Source organism: Pollachius pollachius, assembly GCF_949987615.1.
Source record: "Pollachius pollachius genome assembly, chromosome: 3".
Taxonomy (NCBI): Eukaryota; Metazoa; Chordata; class Actinopteri; order Gadiformes; family Gadidae; genus Pollachius; species Pollachius pollachius.
Window position 1 is genome coordinate 50,312,281 of NC_136936.1, and position 12,500 is coordinate 50,324,780.

Consider the following 12,500-nt stretch of genomic DNA (forward strand, 5'->3'; position numbering starts at 1 on the left):
TTCACCAGCCACTGCAGCGGGCCCCTTCACCAGGCCCTGCTGTGGGCCCCTGCAGCGGGCCCCTGCAGCAGGCCCTGCTGTGGGCCCCTTCACCAGCCCCTGCTGTGGGCCCCTTCACCAGCCACTGCAGCGGGCCCCTTCACCAGGCCCTGCTGTGGGCCCCTTCACCAGCCACTGCAGCGGGCCCCTTCACCAGGCCCTGCTGTGGGCCCCTGCAGCGGGCCCCTGCAGCGGGCCCCTGCAGCGGGCCCCTGCACTGGGCCGGTACAGCAGACTGGTTGGTGTTGGAACAAAGCCCTTTTCCCTGGGGGGGCCCTCCTCATCCACACACTGAGGCACCACCTGAATACTGATCCTGTGTGAGAACACCCTGAGAGTGTGACGACTGGGGGGGGGGGTGGCCCAGTGACCCGGTGGCTCTCAGCTCCGGAGGTGAGCGGTTTGGATCCTAGCCTGGATGTGGTCGGCCTGCTGCAGCCTGCGTGTTGTTCTGTGTTCCTGTTCTCCCCCCCGCCCCAGCCGAGCGCTCCGCTGTGGACAGGGGGGTTCTCCCTCTCCCCCAGGTCTGCTGCTCAGCGATGGCGGCTGGCCGCAGCGGCCCCGAGTCTTAGCGCCGTTAGCCATTAGCTCCGCCGGCGGTTTCCCAAAGCCCGCGGGTCTGGGGAGTACCGGGGGGGGCAACAGGAAACGCACCGAGAGGCACCCCTGGTGATTTATACATTTGGCTTAAAGGCGGCTTAGGGAAATATTGACATGATCACAACACAACTTTGGCTCTGACTGCAGATCACTATGACAACATCTGTTACTTTATCCCTGCCGTTATGTAATCACTGTCACTATCGCTGTCACTGTCAATAATATCTCTGTCTCTACCACTGTCACCATATCACTAATGCGGTCCCTATAACTACCGTTTTATAATCACTGTCACTGTCAATACCGTTATATAACCACTGTCCCTATCACTATCACTTTCACTACTATCACTGCTGTCTCTATCAGTGCCATTATCATGTTACTTTCACTATCACTGCACTGTCCCTATGGCTGCTGTGTCAGTCACAGTGACATGTCATTACCACTGTGACTACTGTCACCCTAACTATCACCGGAGCAATTTAATAATGTCATCAGAATTTGAATTGATCTCTATCACTTTCACTGTGAGTTCATTATCACTTCCACTATCACTGTCACTATCAGTATCACTATTAATATCACTTCCACTGTCAGTTTATTATCACTGTCACTATCCCTATCACTGTCACAATCACTATATCACTTTCAGTATCTCTATCACTATCACTTTAACTATTTTGTACTATTGCACATGCAAGCTCTCATCTGCACATCACACATAGAATACAATAACGGCAACTTTAGATATGAAACGTTTACATTTAGACATTAAGTGAGGGGATAAAAAGAATAACCAGGTCTTCTCTCTCTCTGAAGGTGGGTGGATCCGCTATCAAGTGCATTCGAATATTTCTGTCATCATTGACACTAATACTGTTATTTTAACCACCCGAAAACCTCTTAAGACTGTGTGTGTTTGTGTGTGTGTGTGTGTGTGTGTGTGTGTGTGTGTGTGTGTGTGTGCGTGCGTGCCCGTGGGCGTGTGCGTGTGCGTGTGCGTGTACAGTCAGTGTTTGTAGTGGGGATTCACTTCAACTGCGATTGTGATTATTTAGACCGACCAAATAGGATTATCGTGGGCCACGTTCCGCATTAATATAAATTCGAACAGGAAGGATTTCATCGGGATTCAGTGGGGTGCTGCAGGCGCCCTGATTGGAGACACGCAGTCCTCCTCGGGCATATGTGCACTTTCTACATCCCAATTGATTTGTTTGCGAACAAACGCGTGTGAAACGCAGGCGTTACACACCTCGCGTTTTGTTTCATCAGCGTGCCTTCCGCGGAAAAAAAAAGCCGTGGGAGAAAATGCGGGAAAGAAATAAAGAGAGAGGAAAAAGATTGAAAGTCAGATTTCAAGAGCTTATGAATAGCAATTTCCCAATGTGTTGGCAGATGATGTAGAGGGGACGTACTCAGCATATTCATCTTGTGAACTGCTTTGTTGCACTCGTGACTGGAAAGGATGCGATGAGAATGCTGTGAAATATCTGTTAGTTTTCAATGGCTGCATGTTTGATACGTAGACCAATCAAGCTGGAGCTGCAACTTCACCCATTAACATAAGATTAGATAAGATAAGGCGTGCTTTTCTAATCCCGGCTGGGGAATGAGAGTGTCACAGAACAAAAACAAAACGTCTCCCAATTCAAATTTAAAAAAGGGTAAAAAACGACCAAAAATAAACCCATCGATTTATCTCCGGACGTTTATTTCACTACATTCCGTTGCTATAACTCAGTGGCAGCAATGTAATGAAAAAAATAAACTAATACATCAAAATGAGCAATAGCCAGAGGCAAACGTCATGCATTGTTTTACATTATGCTGCATTTCATAATACATTACGGTGCAATTATATATCCAACTTGATTATTGATAAAGACTGGGTCCATACGAATACTTTAAATGTTTCATACTCAGCCCACATCAATACAACAGAATAATTAATATTGCAACCTCTGCATCCTCCGAGACACACTGCTGCTTGTTAATCAAGCATCTTATCTTCCTATGGAGTCATCAGCATCATTAAAAGTGCTCTCTCCCGATTCCTTTTTTAACCGGTTGCCATAGAAAAGTTAACCTCCTCCTCCTCCTCCTCCTCCTCCTCCTCCTTCGGTCCCCAATCCTGAAAGTATGCAACGCTTCAACGACTGCGAAGCGACTAGGGGGAAACGTGATGCTATACTACACCAACATTAAAGACACATGGGGTAGAGCCTTGTGACTTTGGCGCGTCGCTGTCTCCAGATATATGATGTATGATGTGAAACGTGTGGATCTGACGCAACGCCGGTTGCGAATTCTGAAGGCTATGAGTCTCTCTTTGGCAGAGTCGTGTGCTCAGTGCTCCACAGGCAAGTGGAGATGGTTCCTTTGATACTCGTCCAACCGCATCAGCGAACATACCTCCTCAGATGGTGCAGAGAGGAGATTAGGAGAAGTTATAAACAAGCTATTGTTGTTCCTTCATCAATTAGCGCTCCGCGCATCACTAGCCTGCTCCCGACATGACAACTCAAAGTTTGCAGAGACGCACAAACTTTCACGACACGCACATAAAATGATTATGTATATTTACATATATTATATATCCAGGTGATTAAGGAGCAGCTGTTGCGTTACATTCATTTAATATTTTCCTCAGCACCGTTTCAGATGATGATAATATTGTTGCCTTTAGAGTCAGACACACACACAGCGGGCAACCAATCAGAGAGCCAGAGAACGCTGCGATGGTGACGCCTATAAGAGACACGCTACATAATACACATTGTTATTCTGCATTGGTAATACACAGTTATCTATCAATCAATCTATCAATCTATCGATCTATCGATCGCTCTATCAATCTTTATATATATATATATATATATATATATATATATATATATATATATATACAAGGTTAAATGCTCCTATAGCCACTAATGGATGCTCCAAGTGCTGTTAGTGATGGTTAAATGCAGAGATCTCACTTTGTTATATATATATTGTAGGGTTAGGGTTAGCTATATATCTTGACAAATACAGGATTTTTTTTAATATGTTTCTTTATGCAACTCCTCATTAGACTTCAGTAAGTGTCACAGTAAGAGAGAGAGAGAGAGAGAGAGAGAGAGAGAGAGGGAGAGAGATGTAGGGGAGGGGGGAGATGGAGAAAAGGAAAAAGACAGTGGGCGGAGAAGGTTGATGATGATAAATACCTGCCAGTCGTACACCAGTTGTGCTTAACTGCGGAGCCCAGAGTGAGAGGCTCATTATGTCAGTGTGGAGCGTCATGGCGACATCTGCCAAAGGAAAACATGGCGAGGACGCCATTCCTCCCTAAAATAAAGAAAAATTAAAGCAGAGGCTGATATGGGTGGAGAGAGAGAGAGAGAGAGAGAGAGAGAGAGAGAGAGAGAGAGAGAGAGAGAGAGATGTAGGGGAGGGGGGAGAGAGGGAGAAAAGGAAAAAGACGGTGGGCGAAGAAAATGTAAAAAAAGCATTGTAATATGTTCAGGCAATCAGTCTAAATGAGTTGCTTTTTGTAATTAGCTAACATGTTTTGTTTCTCGAGTCTCCCTGAAGTTATTAGCGGTTCACAGTTAGCCTTAAAGTAATTGGAAAGCCTCGGTGACAACACTTGACGGCCTGAAATATGGGAAAATAATAAATAAACCGCAAAAAAGGCTGTCAGTGTATTCCTCCCCTCCCTCCCTCCCTCCCCCCCCGCCCTCCCTCCCGGTGACTCCCCCCTTCGCTGCGTGTTGTATCAGTCAATGCGCCGGCTGTCACGCCGCGGCGCCGCCCCGTGCTAATTGACGCTGAGATGCATGTGTTATTTACACCCAGCGAGGTGGCGAGCGCGTCTTCAGGCGATGTCACGGCGACACCCCGCGTCACCGGAAAGGCTCTAATCTAATAAATTGGTGTAACAGGGGCTAATATCGTTTGCCGAACGGTGCGACAGCCTCCTCGGCAATGACATTACCTCCTTAAGAAGTTGAAACAACAGCAGGGGCCGCGTAAGCAGCCATTACTCAGCCGCTGTCTGCCGCTTTAATTTAAAACCTCATCGGCAATTAGACACGCACTACATCAAAACAGAGTTATTTCCAGAGAGACTCAAACGTTTGCTTTCCGTCCGCCATCTTCATTTGGCTCAAGGAGGACCCAAGGCCAGTGGAGGCATTTCATTCAGATTCAGATTCAGAAAAATCTTTATGGTCTGTCGTAACAGAGAATCTTCTTTGACGTGGCTCAACGTACATCCAGGACCATGTATTGATAAGCAGTCATACGGCACAGATTTCTGCGAGCACACACAGTGTGTATAGATCCTAAAACAAGTAGGCCTACAATGATTGCAAGATAAAATCTGTGGATACGTGTAGAGTGCGTTATTTTGTCCATTGGTTATTGTTTATTTAAGCTGTTTATGGCAAAGGGTATGAATGAGTTTTTGTGTATTCAAAGTTTCTCTGAAGCAGGGACCAATCGGAGTGTGTTTTTTGCTCATGATAGACTCGGCCCAGGGAGCAAGCCGCCGCAATCGGTGCCAGCTGGACGCCGTCGTGGAACGCCGGGAATGATAAACAAGAGGCACAGCAAAAGATGTGCCCAGGAATTCCACGGAAAATTGAGATCTTTGGAAGCGTTTTATTAAATACATTTTGAGGTAATGAATTAGCAAAACATGAAAGAAATAAGACACATCTAGCAAGAAAAAGAGGGGGGAGAAACCAACAAGCCAATCTGATCCACACACAGTCTCAAACCCTCGCCCTCCTTGGGTTTGTTCCATTTCAATTTAGCAGAAAGAAACGCGATGTACCCTTTAATTTTCTGATAGCTGCTGGCCCAACGCACAGTTAGCGGGGTAGATATCTGCCCAAGAAGTTAATTTAAATGACTTTTTGACAATGCTGGTTCATCAATCGCATGCTAAATAGGTAGGTGCTGCTGCTGAGAGCCGCAGCGGAACAGAGAGCGGATCCAGAGCGCTGCCTCTGAGCCACAGCGCGCTGGCTGTCATCGGATTAGGGCGCGTGCCTTATCGCTCCTCACAATATGGGGGGAAATCAAAGCACGCAAACTGTTAAACGTTACAGTGAAACAAACAGGCGCTCCGCAGAGCGGCAGACGACGCAGCCGCAGGAGGCTGAACTGCGCTCCGCGGCGGACGCCTCACCGTCGGGAAACAAACAGCGTGTGGTGTGGCGTCCTGTTGCGTGCTGTGTTGTGTGCATCCTGCTGTGTGTTGTGTGCGTTTTGATGCCTGTTGTGTGCGTCCTGTTGTGTGTTGTGCTGTGTGAGTCCTGTTGAGTGTTGTGTGGCGTCCTTGTGTGTGTTGTGTGGCGTCCTGGTGTGTGTTGTGTGCGTCCTGGTGTGTGTTGTGTGGCGTCCTGGTGTGTGTTCCGTTGTGTGGTGGTGCCTGGTGTGTGCTGTGTTGTGTGGCGTCCTGGTACGTGTTGTGTAGTGTACGTTCTGGTGTGTGTTGTGTTCTTCCTGGTGTGTGTTGTGTGCGTCCTGATGCGTGTTGTGTGCATCCTGATGCATGTTGTGTGTGTCCTGGTGCGGATGGTGTGTGTGTTGTGTGTTGGCGCCTGGTGTGTGTTGTGTGCGTCCTGGTGTGTGCTGTGTGTTGGCGCCTGGTGCGTGTTGTGTGCGTCCTGTTGTGTGTTGTGTGCGTCCTGGTGTGTGTTGTGTGCGTCCTGTTGTGTGTTGTGTGCGTCCTGTTGTGTGTTATGTGCTTCCTATGGTGTGTGTTGTGTGTTGGCACCGGGTGCGTGTTGTGTGCGTCCTGTTGTGTGTTGACTCACACTGCGGGCTGGGGGAGGGTTGGATCTCCGTTATGAAGAAGATCACACAGCGGATCACACAGATCGAGGGTGGGGTAATAAAGAGACAGACAGACAGACAGACAGACAGACAGACAGACAGACAGACAGACAGACAGACGGGGCGGCACCAATGTCACCTTCATTCTGTCTGACTCGAATGGCAGGTGATACCAGGGGATAAACTGTATTCTGACCTTGTGTTTACTCATCACAACAACAACAACAACAACAACAACAACAACAACAACAGAAGGGAAAAAATGAAAAGCAGGAAAGGAGAATGGCAGGAAAACACCCATCCATCACTTTCACATAATATTGCCTTCAGAGTGCGGATGCGATCGGGGCCCGGGCAGATAAGTGCTCCTCTCGGTGCGGTGGCCACGCATGGCTCTGATTCCAGCAGTCCTATTAAACACCAAACCCACCGCGTGCTCATTTGCATTCCTCCCTTCCTGCCTTCTTTCTTCCCTTTTCCTTTATTTGGTCTCCGGTCGGCGACTGACTCACAGTCGCCCGTCACCCAAAGGTGTTTTACATGACCAGCAAAGAAACACAGAACGCTGTGACCTCCATTATCAGCCCCCCACCACCACCCTTCACAATCCATCCTGCTCCTTTTTAGAAATTGCATTTGCTTTATTCGTCTCCGAGGCTCCCTAGTACCTTGAACTGTTCCTCCAGGGAGGCTGGGATACTGCGGTGGTGGAGGTTAAAGTGGTTCTAGTGGTGGTGGTGGTGGTGTAGAGGTGGTGGAGGTGGTGGCGGTGGCGGTGGTGGAGTGGTGGTGGCGGTGGTGGAGGTGGTGATGGTGGAGGTGGTGGTGGTGGTGGTGGTGGTGGGGGTGGAGGTATAGGTGGTGGTGGTGGTGGTGGTGGTGGAGGTGGTGGGGGTGGTGGTGGTGGTGGTGATGGAGGTGGAGGTGGTGGGGGTGGAGGTATAGGTGGAGGTGGTGGAGGTGGTGGTGGTGGCGGTGGTGGCGGTGGTGGTGGTGGCCGCGGTGGCGGCGGTGGCGGTGGCGGTGGTGGTGGTGGTGGCGGTGGTGGCGGCGGTGGTGGTGGTGGCGGTGGTGGAGGTGGTGGTGGTGATGGTGGAGGTGGTGATGGTGGAGGCAGTGGTGGCGGTGGTGGAGGTGGTGGAGGTCGAAACAGCCCGTAGCTGGCCCCTTCTTTCCTTCACACGATGTGGGACACACTTCAGCCCCGCGAAAAACAAGGCATCTGACACTACCCTGGAGATGGCGCTGCACTGTGCTACATCTCGGCGGTGTGATGCAGGGCCGGGTGTTGCAGAAAACAAGAGGCCGAGGGGAGACACAGCCCATATTTGGGTTGGTACGAGGAGGTATCAGTTCCCTGTCAGATAGAGCAGGCTTTTTTTAGTTGGATATAAACAGGGACTGGGCTGCTGCTGCTGCTGCTGCTTCAGCTGAATGCTTCACCTCAACACCAAAATGATTCAACATTTGTCTTTGTCATCTTCCGATAAGGCTGAGGTGGTTCACTGTTCGCGGTAAATAATTGTCCGTGGCAATACGAGGGACAATTATGTTGGGGTTTCAAAGGTCAATAGGTAACAGTGGAGAGGAATGTGAATCCATCCTGTGTCCTTCTCCTATTCTCTCCTCTGTGTTCCTGAGCCCGTTCCAGATTGCATCATGCCAGAATCTCACTGGATCTGGATTTCTCAGGCTTTGGAGAGAAAAGCCGTCTGCAGAGCGGCTGAGCTTTGGTTCTAAGTGGTTTCAGTTTTCTGTCTTTCCCATAAGGTGTTCCCATGATCTCAAAGGCAGCGATATCAAACGTGCACAGAGCCGCCGTTTGGATGCATGGAGCGTTTCGGCTCCAGTGCCTCTTACATCTTATTACTGAGATGGATGACCCCCAGCCTATCAGCAGGTGCGATGTTTAATGTGGTTATGGCTTGGTGTTTATGTTTATATATGTTTGGTGTTCATATTATAATTGGGTAATTATTTTGAAAAAGATGAGTATATACAGTGGGGCAAAAAAGTATTTAGTCAGCCACCAATTGTGAAAGTTCTCCCACTTAAAAAGACGAGAGAGGCCTGTAATTTTCATCATAGGTAAACCTCAGCTATGAGAGACAAAATGAAAAAGAAAAATCCAGAAAATCCCATTGTCTGATTTTTTAAGAATTTATTTGCAAATTATGGTGGAAAATAAGTATTTGGTCACCTACAAACCAGCAAGATTTCTGGCTGTCACAGACCTGTAACTTCTTCTTTAAGAGGCTCCTCTGTTCTCCACTCGTTACCTGTATTAATGGCACCTGTTTGAACTCCTTATCAGTATAAAAGACATCTGTCCACAACCTCAAACAGTCACACTCCAAACTCCACTATGGCCAAGACCAAAGAGCTATCAAAGGACACCAGAAACACAATTGTAGACCTGCACCAGGCTGGGAAGTCTGAATCTGCAATAGGTAAGCAGCTTGGTGTGAAGAAATCAACTGTGGGAGCAATTATTAGGAAATGGAATACATACAAGACCACTGATAATCTCCCTCGATCTGGGGCTCCACGCAAGATCTCACCCTGTGGGGTCAAAATGATCACAAGAACGGTGAACAAAAATCCCAGAACCACACGGGGGGACCTAGTCAATGACCTCCAGAGAGCTGGGACCAAAGTAACAAAGGCTACCATCACTAACACACTACGCCGCCAGGGACTCAAATCCTGCAGTGCCAGACGTGTCCCCCTGCTAAAGCCAGTGCATGTCCGGGCCCGTTTGAAGTTTGCTAGAGAGCATTTGGATGATCCAGAACAGGATTTGGAGAATGTCATATGGTCAGATGAAACCAAAATATAACTTTTTGGTAAAAACTCAACTCGTCGTGTTTGGAGAAGAAAGAATGCTGAGTTGCATCCAAAGAACACCATACCTACAGTGAAGCATGGGGGTGGAAACATCATGCTTTGGGGCTGTTTTTCTGCCAAGGGACCAGGACGTCTGATCCTTGTGACGGAAAGAATGAATGGGGCCATGTATCGTGAGATTTTGAGTGAAAACCTCCTTCCATCAGCAAGGGCACTGAATATGAAACGTGGCTGGGTCTTTCAGCATGACAATGACCCCAAACACACCGCCCGGGCAACGAAGGAGTGGCTTCGTAAGAAGCATTTCAAGGTCCTGGAGTGGCCTTGCCAGTCTCCAGATCTCAACCCCATAGAAAATCTTTGGAGGGAGTTGAAAGTCTGTGTTGCCCAGCGAAGGCCTAAAAACAACACTGCTCTAGAGGGGATCTGCATGGAGGAATGGGCCAAAATACCAGCAGCAGTGTGTGAAAACCTTGTAAAGACTTACAGAAAACGTTTGACCTCTGTCATTGCCAACAAAGGGCATGTAACAAAGTATTGAGATGACCTTTTGTTATTGACCAAATACTTATTTTCCACCATAATTTGCAAATAAATTCTTTAAAAATCAGACAGTGATTTTCTAGATTTTTTTTTTTCATTTTGTCTCTCATAGCTGAGGTATACCTATGATGAAAATTACAGGCCTCTCTCATCTTTTTAAGTGGGAGAACTTAATACTAAATACTTTTTTGCCCCACTGTATATATAGATAATAAATCTCTCTCTCTCTCTCTCTCTCTCTCTCTCTCTCTCTCTCTCTCTCTCTCTCTCTCTCTCTCTCTCTCTCTCTCTCTCTCTCTCTCTCTCTCTCTCTCTCTCTCTCTCTCTCTCTATCTATCTATCCATTGTGGCAACCCGTTTCCCCGAGTGTCAGGTACCCGGCAGGAATCACACAGAAAGCAAGGGTTAAGCCGCAGTCGGCGTTTATTTAACAAGAATAATAGTTTGCGTCCTCGTGCTAGGGTCTCCGTGAGCCTCTAGATCGCCGGCGTGGTGCGGAATCCCTCCGTGTCGCTTCGCCCTTCTCCCGGTCTAGCGAGTACTCCCTCCGTGTCACTTGCCCGGCGGGGTGCGGAATCCCTCCGTGTCACTCTCTTTCGCCCGGTCTGGTGACCCTTTTTATGCCGGCTCCTGGTCCATTTCCTTCCTCCGGCCAGGTGTCCCCGATCGCGCTGATTGGGGGGAGAGACGTGGTGCTCTCTGTCGCCGGCTGGAGGGTGGCGACGGTAACCCAAGTCTCCTGCGTCTCCTCGGACCCGCCCGGTCCGAGGTCCGGCGGCGGGATGCCACACCATCCATATGGATATATATATATATATATATATATATATATCCATACGGATAATAAATTAAACACTTACCAGCCTGTGCACCACAGTGGACATGCTGACATTTAGGTTATTTGAATAAGAGTTTAAGATAAACCGGTCTTTACCGCTACAGTGCTTTTCCCTTGTTAAAAGATATCTTCAGATCCGATCCGCGGAGCAGGCCTCTTGACTCAGAAATAAGTGGAGGGAGAAGAGAGTTTGGGTTCAACTCTCTCCCTGTGAAATAGGGCCCTATTCACTCCCACACCGGATGCATTTTCAAATATACATGAAATCCATGAATCACCGATCAAAACTAATTTGTTCTGGATCTCTGACCGCGACGCGGCTGGTTAAGGTTCCTGGAGCCCTCCTCCACGCCCCCCCCGCCCTCGCCCTGCCCACGGCGCCCACGGCGCCGAAGAGATGCTTTGCATGAGCTGCGATGGTTCAAAGTGTGAGCGATTGCTGTGACGGCGGTTGGAGAGGCTGGCTAGGAGCGGGGGGGCGAAGGCGCCGACGACGCGACGCTAGCAGCGGGAAATCAGCAGCAGGGGTCACAGTAGAGGAGGCGAGGATTTAAAGGTGAGATATCACACCACCAGGTGTAAGTGTGATTAGCCGTTACAAGCCGTTTAGAGAATCAGCCTCTTCTAACATCACAAGTGGTTGGTCCAGCCTAGATGTGTGCTGGGTAGATCAGCCTACCAGCCTACCCAGTGGACGGTAGCAAAACATTGCTCATCTATCCGTCATTCATCTAGGTGGACACGCCCACTTGTGATGTCAGCAGAGGCTGATTCTTAAAACGGCTTGTAACGGCTAATCGCACTCACACCTGTTGCTAAAATATGTCACCTTTAAAGGAGGAAATAACAGTCTGGCAGGTCGACAGAAAATGCAGGATCGGATGCTGAATTCGGAAACTCGTAGGAATAAAGGTCCTACAATTCTCGCGGCAAAACGTGAATCCGACGGCTCCAACTATGCCGTAGCAGCGCCAAATGTTTTATTCTGATTGGTCCGCCCGCTCCGAAGGTGTGCATTCTTTTACAATAACCTTCGCCATTACAGTCGCGGATCAATGCCCTCTGAATCCGGCATTAACAGCAACGGTTAAGTAGTACCATCGACCAGATGTTTCCTTGGCAACGCAACAACAACACGCTCAAAGCGTCGGGACAATATCTTAATTATCCGCTGATTAGAATCGATATAAAACAATAACGGTTATGGACGATAGGAACTAATATCCAATTAGTGGGTAACCGTGTTATAAGTGGAACAAACCACTCCTACCAGACGCTCACATTGTACATTCTTCTCCACTAAGGGAAAACCCTGCAGCGGTCCCGCGGCCCTGTTAGATGGTGAATGCCCACATATGTATATCAGCACTCCAGTGCATCGCGGGCTTTAGTATTGCAATCATCAACTCACGGCCCCGACCTTGTCCTTCAGCGCAGATAAAAACAGAGGCCTGGGCCGCTCGGTGAACGGCCGCCGCCGCCCGCCGCCGTTTGATCTGCGCAGCCCTGAACACATGAAGGGCTTCTTTACCCCACATGCAAGCGCAAGAATAAACCTTTTGCAAATATTGATGCGGAGAAAGGCTTGAAAAACAGCGGTTATCTTAAACATGCACTCGGTGGCGGGCGGCATCAGAGGAGCTGCTGGCACGCCGCCAATCGGGGGGGTGGGGTGGGGGGCGCCGCCCGTAAACACGTTAAAGATGGATGGGTGAATGATGAATGGATTGATAAACCTTTTTCTCCAGAAAACAAACTGAGCCTGAGCCTCATATCCAGTGTCAGGGATGCGCCTCTCTGT